Here is a 12,365-nt window from a genome sequence, read left to right as displayed (position 1 = left end):
TATGTCTAACACTAAACAATATGTAAGAATAAAATATGTCTGACAGTAAACAATATGTAAGAATAAAATATGTCTCACACTAAACAATATGTAAGAATAAAATATGTCTGACACTAAACAATATGTAAGAATAAAATATGTCTGACACTAAACAATATGTAAGAATAAAATATGTCTGACAGTAAACAATATGTAAGAATAAAATATGTCTGACACTAAACAATATGTAAGAATAAAATATGTCTGACACTAAACAATATGTAAGAATAAAATATGTCTCACACTAAACAATATGTAAGAATAAAATATGTCTGACACTAAACAATATGTAAGAATAAAATATGTCTCACATTAAACAATATGTAAGAATAAAATATGTCTCACACTAAACAATATCTAAGAATAAAATATGTCTGACACTAAACAATATGTAAGAATAAAATATGTCTCACACTAAACAATATCTAAGAATAAAATATGTCTCACACTAAACAATATGTGAGAATAAAATATGTCTGACAGTAAACAATATGTAAGAATAAAATAGGTCTGACACTAAACAATATGTAAGAATAAAATATGTCTGACAGTAAACAATATGTAAGAATAAAATATGTCTGACAGTAAACAATATCTAAGAATAAAATATGTCTGACACTAAACAATATGTAAGAATAAAATATGTGTGACACTAAACAATATGTAAGAATAAAATATGTCTGACACTAAACAATATGTAAGAATAAAATATGTCTCACACTAAACAATATGTAAGAATAAAATATGTCTGACACTGAACAATATGTAAGAATAAAATATGTCTGACACTAAACAATATGTAAGAATAAAATATGTCTCACACTAAACAATATCTAAGAATAAAATATGTCTCACACTAAACAATATGTAAGAATAAAATATGTCTGACAGTAAACAATATGTAAGAATAAAATATGTCTGACACTAAACAATATGTAAGAATAAAATATGTCTGACAGTAAACAATATGTAAGAATAAAATATGTCTCACACTAAACAATATGTAAGAATAAAATATGTCTGACCCTAAACAATATGTAAGAATAAAATATGTCTGACCCTAAACAATATGTAAGAATAAAATATGTCTGACACTAAACAATATGTAAGAATAAAATATGTCTGACAGTAAACAATATGTAAGAATAAAATATGTCTGACACTAAACAATATGTAAGAATAAAATATGTCTGACACTAAACAATATGTAAGAATAAAATATGTCTGACACTAAACAATATGTAAGAATAAAATATGTCTGACACTAAACAATATGTAAGAATAAAATATGTCTCACACTAAACAACATGTAATAATAAAATACGTCTGACACTAAACAATATGTAAGAATAAAAAATGTCTGACACTAAACAATATGTAAGAATAAAATATGTCTGACAGTAAACAACATGTAATAATAAAATATGTCTGACACTAAACAATATGTGAGAATAAAATATGTCTGACAGTACACAATATGTAAGAATAAAATATGTCTGACACTAAACAATATGTAAGAATAAAATATGTCTGACACTAAACAATATGTAAGAATAAAATATGTCTCACACTAAACAACATGTAATAATAAAATATGTCTGACACTAAACAATATGTAAGAATAAAAAATGTCTGACAGTAAACAATATGTAAGAATAAAATATGTCTCACACTAAACAATATCTAAGAATAAAATATGTCTCACACTAAACAATATGTGAGAATAAAATATGTCTGACAGTAAACAATATGTAAGAATAAAATATGTCTGACACTAAACAATATGTAAGAATAAAATATGTCTGACACTAAACAATATGTAAGAATAAAATATGTCTCACACTAAACAATATGTAAGAATAAAATATGTCTCACACTAAACAATATGTAAGAATAAAATATGTCTGACAGTAAACAATATGTAAGAATAAAATATGTCTGACACTAAACAATATGTAAGAATAAAATATGTCTCACACTAAACAATATGTAAGAATAAAATATGTCAGACACTAAACAATATGTAAGAATAAAATATGTCTCACACTAAACAATATTTAAGAATAAAATATGTCTCACACTAAACAATATGTAAGAATAAAATATGTCTCACACTAAACAATATGTAAGAATAAAATATGTCTAACACTAAACAATATGTAAGAATAAAATATGTCTGACACTAAACAATATGTAAGAATAAAATATGTCTCACACTAAACAATATGTAAGAATAAAATATGTCTGACACTAAACAATATGTAAGAATAAAATATGTCTGACACTAAACAATATGTAAGAATAAAATATGTCTGACAGTAAACAATATGTAAGAATAAAATATGTCTGACACTAAACAATATGTAAGAATAAAATATGTCTGACACTAAACAATATGTAAGAATAAAATATGTCTCACACTAAACAATATGTAAGAATAAAATATGTCTGACACTAAACAATATGTAAGAATAAAATATGTCTCACATTAAACAATATGTAAGAATAAAATATGTCTCACACTAAACAATATCTAAGAATAAAATATGTCTGACACTAAACAATATGTAAGAATAAAATATGTCTCACACTAAACAATATCTAAGAATAAAATATGTCTCACACTAAACAATATGTGAGAATAAAATATGTCTGACAGTAAACAATATGTAAGAATAAAATAGGTCTGACACTAAACAATATGTAAGAATAAAATATGTCTGACAGTAAACAATATGTAAGAATAAAATATGTCTGACAGTAAACAATATCTAAGAATAAAATATGTCTGACACTAAACAATATGTAAGAATAAAATATGTGTGACACTAAACAATATGTAAGAATAAAATATGTCTGACACTAAACAATATGTAAGAATAAAATATGTCTCACACTAAACAATATGTAAGAATAAAATATGTCTGACACTGAACAATATGTAAGAATAAAATATGTCTGACACTAAACAATATGTAAGAATAAAATATGTCTCACACTAAACAATATCTAAGAATAAAATATGTCTCACACTAAACAATATGTAAGAATAAAATATGTCTGACAGTAAACAATATGTAAGAATAAAATATGTCTGACACTAAACAATATGTAAGAATAAAATATGTCTGACAGTAAACAATATCTAAGAATAAAATATGTCTGACACTAACCAATATGTAAGAATAAAATATGTCTGACACTTAACAATATGTAAGAATAAAATATGTCTGACACTAAACAATATGTAAGAATAAAATATGTCTGACACTAAACAATATGTAAGAATAAAATATGTCTGACACTAAACAATATGTAAGAATAAATTATGTCTGACACTAAACAATATGTAAGAATAACATATGTCTGACACTAAACAATATGTAAGAATAAAATATGTCTGACACTAAACAATATGTAAGAATTAAATATGTCTGACACTAAACAATATGTAAGAATAAAATATGTCTGACAGTAAACAATATGTACGAATAAAATACGTCTGACAGTAAACAAAATGTAAGAATAAAATATGTCTGACACTAAACAATATGTAAGAATAAAATATGTCTGACAGTAAACAATATGTACGAATAAAATATGTCTGACAGTAAACAAAATGTAAGAATAAAATATGTCTGACACTAAACAATATGTAAGAATACACACCGCGAGATGTTCGACCTGAATAAATGATTATTAAACACACTTGTTACTATATGCCCAAAATGATCACGGATGTCTTTATCGTTACAGTATTGGTGATTGTTCTCAAAAAGTACTAAAACTAATACTGATATCTAGTTTTGTCAAAAAACAGACACAAAATATTATCTCAAAAATGGAGGTAAGAGACAAGAACAAGGTAGATTTTTTAAGAATGTTCTCCCAAAAGTACAATACTGCTCTTTAAGAGGCTAGAAGTATAGATTTAAACCGGGGGTGTCAAACGTACGGCCAGAGGGCCACATCAGGCCCGCGAACAGGTAAAAACGAACCTGGCATTTTTGAATGAAAGAAACTGCTGTTCTAAATATGTCCACTGGATGTTCCAATAGCAATTCTTTGTATCTTTGTAGATGATGCTCCATATGTACAAAATAAACCACATGATGTGAGAACATCAGTCGAGGAAAATGATCAGTCTACATAAATAATATACTATAATTTTATTTTGATATAATTTTTTTATTTTGATAGATTCAAAATTACCACCAATGAGTTGACTGATGAGGGGCAGCACGGTGGAACCGGGGTTAGTGCTTGGGATCTTTCTGTGTGGAGTTTGCATGTTCTCCCGTGTCTGTGTGGGTTTCCTCCGGGTACTCCGGCCGGCTTCCTCGCACTGCCTTTGGCAACACTAAATTGGCCCTAGTGTGTAAATGTGAGTGTGAATGTTGTCTGTCTATCTGTGTTGGCCCTGCAATGAGGTGGCAACTTGTCCAGGGTGTACCAGTCTTCCGCCCAAATGCAACTGAAATAGGCTCTCTCTCCACCCCGAATGGGACAAGTGGTAGGAATTGGATTGATGGAGTTGACTGATGGACATTATCACATAATTTATTCAGAAAATAGAAATAACGACAAATAAAGCATATATACTATTAACTCCATCCATTTTTTACCGCTTATTCTCTTTTGGGTTGCGGGGGGCGCTGGTGCCTATCTCAGCTACAATCGGGCGGGAGGTGGAGTATGCCCTCGTGTTGCGGATAATATAATTGCCTATCCGGGCATCTCTACTATCTATCTATCTATCTATCTATCTATCTCTCTCTCTCTCTCACTCTCTCTCTCTCTCTCTCTCTCTCTCTATCCATCCATCCATCCATCCATCCATCCATCCATCCATCCATCCATCTATCTATCTCTAGCTCTCACACTCTCTCTATCTATCTCGTTTTTCTCTCTGTCTATATCTCTCTCTTTCTCTCTCTCTCTCTCACTCAAATGAAATAAATAAATAAATATAATTGAATTACATCGCCTTTTACATGGCATAGTGAACTTTGTGTATCTGTTTGCATATACATGTTCTTTGCAATAAATTTGCTCCTCTGTTTTATAGCAACATGTTGAAGGCAGAAGAGACCTCATCATACGTTGCCCAATGGAGTTCCTTGGAGAGTCGGGAGAGGAGCTGATCAAAGACTGCAAGGTACATTTTGAAAATTTAGGATTTTCTGATGATTATTCTCACCATTCCTAACTGTAATTGTTCGCATTGTTGTGAATGTTCTAAAACAAAGAATCACTGTTTTATAATGTTTTGTCTGGTAATTATATTAGCTTTCACTGTTATGCTGATGACACCCAACTTTACATGCCCCTAAAGCTGACCAACACGCCGGACTGTAGTCAGTTGGAAGCGTGTCTTAATGAAATTAAACAATGGATGTCCGCTAACTTTTTGCAACTTAATGCCAAAAAAACGGAAATGCTGATTATCGGTCCTGCTAGACACCGACCTCTATTTAATAATACAACTTTAACATTTGACAACCAAATAATAAAACAAGGTGACTCTGTAAAAAATCTGGGTATTATCTTCGACCCAACTCTCTCCTTTGAGTCACACATTAAAAGCGTTACTAAAACGGCCTTCTTTCATCTCCGTAATATCGCTAAAATTCGCTCCATTTTGTCCACTAAAGACGCCGAGATCATTATCCATGCGTTTGTTACGTCTCGTCTCGATTACTGTAACGTATTATTTTCGGGTCTCCCCATGTCTAGCATTAAAAGATTACAGTTGGTACAAAATGCGGCTGCTAGACTTTTGACAAGAACAAGAAAGTTTGATCATATTACGCCTGTACTGGCTCACCTGCACTGGCTTCCTGTGCACTTAAGATGTGACTTTAAGGTTTTACTACTTACGTATAAAATACTACACGGTCTAGCTCCAGCCTATCTTGCCGATTGTATTGTACCGTATGTCCCGGCAAGAAATCTGCGTTCAAAAGACTCCGGCTTATTAGTGATTCCTAGAGCTCAAAAAAAGTCTGCGGGCTATAGAGCGTTTTCCGTTCGGGCTCCAGTACTCTGGAATGCCCTCCCGGTAACAGTTCGAGATGCTACCTCAGTAGAAGCATTTAAGTCTCATCTTAAAACTCATCTGTATACTCTAGCCTTTAAATAGACCTCCTTTTTAGACCAGTTGATCTGCCGCTTCTTTTCTTTCTCCTATGTCCCCCCCTCCCTTGTGGAGGGGGTCCGGTCCGATGACCATGGATGAAGTACTGACTGTCCAGAGTCGAGACCCAGGATGGACCGCTCGTCGGGACCCAGGATGGACCGCTCGCCTGTATCGGTTGGGGACATCTCTACGCTGCTGATCCGCTTGAGATGGTTTCCTGTGGACGGGACTCTCACTGCTGTCTTGGAGCCACTATGGATTGAACTTTCACAGTATCATGTTAGACCCGCTCGACATCCATTGCTTTCGGTCCCCTAGAGGGGGGGGGTTGCCCACATCTGAGGTCCTCTCCAAGGTTTCTCATAGTCAGCATTGTCACTGGCGTCCCACTGAATGTGAATTCTCCCTGCCCACTGGGTGTGAGTTTTCCTTGCCCTTTTGTGGGTTCTTCCGAGGATGTTGTAGTCGTAATGATTTGTGCAGTCCTTTGAGACATTTGTGATTTGGGGCTATATAAATAAACATTGATTGATTGATTGATTGAATGCTGCTGGAAAATGTAAAAAAGGTGCTCTTGTTTGAAAGTATGTTATCATTTCATATTTGTAGAAGATGTGTTAAGATAATTTAATTTCATTAACCGTAGGCCATGTTAAAAATACAACACATTCATATTATAATAGTGGTGTAAGTGGTAGCTTAAATATTATGTAAATATTACTTAAATATTGCTCCGAATAAAGCAAAGAAATACTAGTTAAATTATCCTGAAAATCAAGCATTTTTATAAGGGTTTTTTAAGTAGATACAAAGGTAGTTTTGAGTAAAATTTACAATCAAAGAGTGAGAACATTTTGTCTCTAAGAAAGAAGATCTCTAGTAATGTTTACTTGAGTGTTTTTGATGAAAAATAATTATTGCTGGCAAGTAAACTCTACTTGACTGTTTCCTAAGTAAAAGTTACAAAGAATTTCTGTGTGGAAATTGTTACCTAGCTTTTTTTAAGTAAATGGCACTCAAAATGTTTTTCAGTGTGGGACGCTGCTTCGTCCAAAGAACTCAGAGATACGCCATAAAGCTTCTTGAAGAGTATGCTGATCTGGGCCGACTCAGTTTCAGCACTGACATCCAAGACTGGTGGTGGATTCCAGGGCCTGCGAACATTGCAGACATCATCACCAGAGAAGCCAGTCCTGATGACCTGACTGAGGCATCCGAGTGGCAGTCGGGCCGACAGTTCGTTCAGTTTCCTGAAAGTGACTGGCTGAAAAAGTCAGCGAAAGATGTTGCTGCACAAGCAAGATACAATATCACAAGAATACAGAAGAAAATGTTTGTTGCGGCACTCACCCAAAGTCAAAAGAAAGCACAGGATCCAATCGCAATCCAGAAGACGGAATCCATGTCCAGAAGAATATCGGCATTACCGGCAGTCTAAAGTCTATTGGATGTAAAGCTTTTCTGCAGTCTAAGTCGGCTGGTCGGGACGATGGCAAGGACTTGGAGAGCAGCAAAGAAATTCCTGCATGCTAAGACTGGACGAAAGTAAGAGTGGGAGGCAGTACAGTCATTTGGTGTCATCACGACTAAAGAGAGAGAAGACGTCTTCCAGAAACTATGCCTGGCAGCACAAGAGGACGTACACTTTCCGAACACAACAACTGACAGAGTGGTTGTTTATAAGGACCAAGCAAGTGGACTCCTGATGTGTGGCGGCAGAATCCAGACCTTCAAAGATGATCACAGAGCTGTTCCACTACTACCTTTCCAAGCCTGGGTCTCCTCTCTCCTAGCCCGAGAAGCACACAGTTTGCTTTACAGGAACTTTGCTGCGGATGCAAAAGAAAGCAGGAGTCATCAATGTGAACGCGGGTCCCAAAGGCATTGTCCGGGATGTCCAAGTAAAAGTCTCTCCGAGTGGGTGCGTTCAGGCGACAAATTCAAAACATGCGGCCCCTAAAACTAGATCTGATGAGAAGGATCTCCAGAGTACCGTACTGCACCGTGACGTGCGGCGCCTCATCGTCCTCATCCCAGCAGATGGACTGCTGGGTTTTGTGGCCAAACAGCTAGATTTTTGTTTCATCTGACCACAGCACTTTTCTCCAGAAGGTCTTATATTTGTCCATGTGATGTCAGATGAAACAAAAATTGAGCTGTTTGGCCACAATACCCAACAATATGTTTGGAAGAGCACATTTGGTCACATTTTCAGTAGACCCAAAACAAATTCATAAAAGAAGTAAACTTTATGACTGTTTTTTGTGACCGACGAGTATGTGCTCCAATCACTTTATCACAAAAAATAAAATTATTGGAAACTCAAGACAGCTATGATATGATGTTCTTTACAAGTGTATGTAAACTTTTGATTGCGACCCTATATATACTGTATATACATACTGTCTCGAATAAATAAATTAAGAATTTAAACACATTTTTCCAACTCTCTCATAAGGTTTCTACTCGTGAAGAAACCGTGCATCAGTTGTTGCACGTAAAGTCTCCTACACCTGGGCCATTGAAGCACTTAACGCCATCAGAGTGGTGGTAGATGTCTTGGTGGTCTCCCTCACAAGTCTTCTTCTTGCCCTATCAGTCTGTTTGTGGGGGTGAATACAGTGTTTATGAATAACTTACTCTACATGATACTGGATATATTTTTTCTTCATTCACATCAGTTTGTAAAAATAAAGTGCCAAAATGCTCTCTTTTTTTTAGGGTAAAAGTGGGGTAATAGATATACTGCATACATTAGACGCGTCACCGATTGGCCGAATAGTACTTAAAGCTGTCCGTCACACTGATTTGCTCCAAAATCGACTCAGTTGTTCTTTATTTAATTTCAGACTGTCAGAAAGTTTCATGAAAATCTGCCCAAAATTTTTTGAGTTAGGTTACTAACTAACCCTAACAATTTCATAAAATCCTGGCAGAGGTAATAAAACCCGCTGTCGGTTAATTTGTATGAATGACAATTTCCTGTGTGTATGCGACTCTTTCAGATCGGCCTAAGCCACATTTGCAAACTCCTATTCTCTGATTTTGGATCAACATTTGCATTAAAAGTGACACATTGATCAGTTCCAACTTCAAAAGCACATCTAAAAACTCTTCTTATTAACCATTCCCACTTTAATTGAATTTGTTCACGTGCGATGAAGGACACTAACAAGGTCAACCAGAGCTGTGGTTGCTCACAATGTTTAGTCTCCATAAAACAGCAACCCTAGCATTTTGGCTGGGAATTACATCTCACACAATCAACCCCAACCGAGAAAGGATGGTGTCTTCCATTAACGTTGGAAATTGGAGCTTGGAACGATATCACAGCCGAATTATGAGCATTCTACTTGCAAGGTCGGATACCAAGATGGCCACATCCATGAATGCAATTTTTTTAAGTGTGAAGTGAATTACATTTATATACTGTAGCGCTTTTCTCCAGTGACTCAAAGCGCTTTACAAAGTGAATCCCAATATCTACGTTGCATTTAAACCAGTGTGGGTGGCACTGGGAGCAGGTGGGTAAAGTGTCTTGCCCAAGGACACAACAACAGTGATTAGGATGGTGGAAGCGGGAATTGAACCTGGAACCCTCAAGTTGCTGGCACGGCCACTCTATCAACCGAGCTATGCCGCCCCATAACATCTCCATTCGTTTCACATTGCCATGATGACAGCCATGCGAATGTTGGAGCCCATTTCCTCAGCATATTGAGAACGAAATAGGAACTGACACTAACCATATCCACATAGGGTTTATTTGTTAAATATATGTTGCCCTGTCAGTTGGATGACACATCGACATACATGCTAACATGCACATATTTCCCCCGTTAGTCTATATGTCGATGTGTATGCTCCCATTGCTAAGCTAAGGAGCTAAGCACCATCAAACTAAGCATTCGTTGCACGAACATACTAGCTTTTTTTAGACATGTTCATAGACTGTATTGGACAATATAGTTTACAAACGAAATGTCCAGTTCCATTTATTCCAGTAATAAAAGAACGCAAATACCTTACTTAACTATCAAGGAGGAAATTAGCAAGTTTGGCGTCAGATGAAAAAATATTCTCCGCCTTCAATCGTCTCCATCTTTCAAAGGCATCCCCGATACAAATCCTCGTTTTGCTCCTGGCTTTTTCATGAATAAGTTGAGAATTGTAACGAGGCCTTTTAGATTTACTAAAGTCTGACATGTTTAGTAACTTTACCAGTGACAGGAGCTGGACAAAGGTGGCGGTGCGTAACTGGCAACCTGGATGTGACACACTCACAGACTTTTTAATTGGTCAAAAGGTGGAGGGCAGGACATCGAAATGAAAACAATAACAATATTTCGGGGCGTTAAATCTAATTTTGAAATGAGCATATCCCGGCTGAACTACTGTTATCAGTTATAAAGGTATTCCAAAAGAACATTATTTATTAATGCCTATTGACATATCAGGGCCATTTAATGATGACTTGACATGAAATTATTACATATGGCTCTTTTAAATGTATACGAAGACCTCTTTCACTGGCATTTTTTAAGCTCAGTTTTTTTAGTGAGTCGACAATAAAGAATAACGGAAAATACATACATTGATTTCTTCCGTACCTTGATAATTAAACAGCAGTAGGAAGTGGCAGCACATTTAATTAGGTCACACCAAAACCCGATTTCTTTCAGCGTTTATCCACTGGGAAAAAATTCCTCAGCCCCAAGACTCATTTCATGAACGTTCAGTCTCACACACTCGACTTAATTGTACTGAGAAGGAAACCTCAAGTCGAGGGTGAAGAGTCCGCAGGGTTTTGAAAATCACATTCAAGGTACATACAACATGTTGTATTATGGTAATGAGGAAGGCAGATACAACATATTATGGTAATAGGGATATTGTTGCTACATTGGCAGAATGTAAAACTGATATAATTTGCCTTGATTGTTAAACTTTGAGTGCTTGCTTTCTTTAACCTTGACTCTACTGTATGCTTCAGACCTTTTGTACACAAGCTCATTCTTATTAGGATACACTGACATTTGAGAAGAACAAATCACAGGCAGGAGAACAACTTCTAATTATGAAGAATAACCAAGAAGCCAACGTAAAACCTATGCTGATACTTGTCCAACACATGATTAATTTACAATTAGAGATGGTACCGTTTGCATTTTAATAGATTGATTAGTACCAAATCAGTACTTTAAAAACAGTGTTTATGCTTAAACAGTGCTTGACCCATCCATCCATCCTTTTTTACCGCTTATTCCCTTTGGGGTCGCTGGTGCCTCGCTCAGCTGCATTCAGGCAGTAGGCGGTGTACACCCTGGACAAGTCGCCACCTCATCACAGGGCCAACACAGATAGACAACATTCACACTCACATTCACACACTAGGGACCATTTAGTGCTGCCAATACTTGTAAAATAGAAAACATGTACATTTTTGTAAAAAATGTTTTTAATAAATGCCATTTTAAGGAATGTTGTGAGAAGGACGGACTTGTAATGTAAATACTTTAGTTACATAAATTAAATGTTAACTAAGTGATAAATCCAATAATAAAAAACAAAATAAGTGCATAAATGAGGAAGTGCTGTGTTGTTGTTGTAACTACTGGCTAGTGCTGCAGCTAGGGATGGGAATCAAAAGCCGCTTCTTGTTCAGAACCAGTTGCAAGTGTATTACTTCCTTGGAATTGCCAATTTTTTCCAACTCAAAATCCATCCCTTGCCCTGATGAGCAGCCGTTCAACCTGGACACAGCGGATGTCCCGAAAACCCTGAGGAGAGTGAACCTCCGGAAAGCAGCAGGACCTGATGACATTCCGGGCAGGGTGCTTAAGGGATGTGCAGATCAGTTGGCTGGGATTCTCACAGACATCTTCAACACCTCACTGACCCAGGCTGTGGTACCGTCATGTTTTAAGACGGTCACAATCATTCCAATGCCTAAAAAACCCACATTCTCAATGACTATCGACCGGTGGCACTCAACCCCATCATAATGAAGTGCTTCGAGAGGCTGGTAAAGGAATATATTGTCTACAGACTTCGCCCCACATTCGACCCATACCAGTTTGCTTAGCACCCTAACCGATCCACAGAGGACGTTATCTCCTCTGCACTCCACCTGAGCTTAGAACATCTGGAAGGAAATGACACACACGTGCAGATGTTGTTTTTGGAC

The sequence above is a fragment of the Nerophis ophidion genome, linkage group LG02 (genome assembly GCF_033978795.1).
Source record: "Nerophis ophidion isolate RoL-2023_Sa linkage group LG02, RoL_Noph_v1.0, whole genome shotgun sequence".
NCBI lineage: Eukaryota > Metazoa > Chordata > Actinopteri > Syngnathiformes > Syngnathidae > Nerophis > Nerophis ophidion.
Note: the sequence above shows the minus strand (reverse complement) of the source record.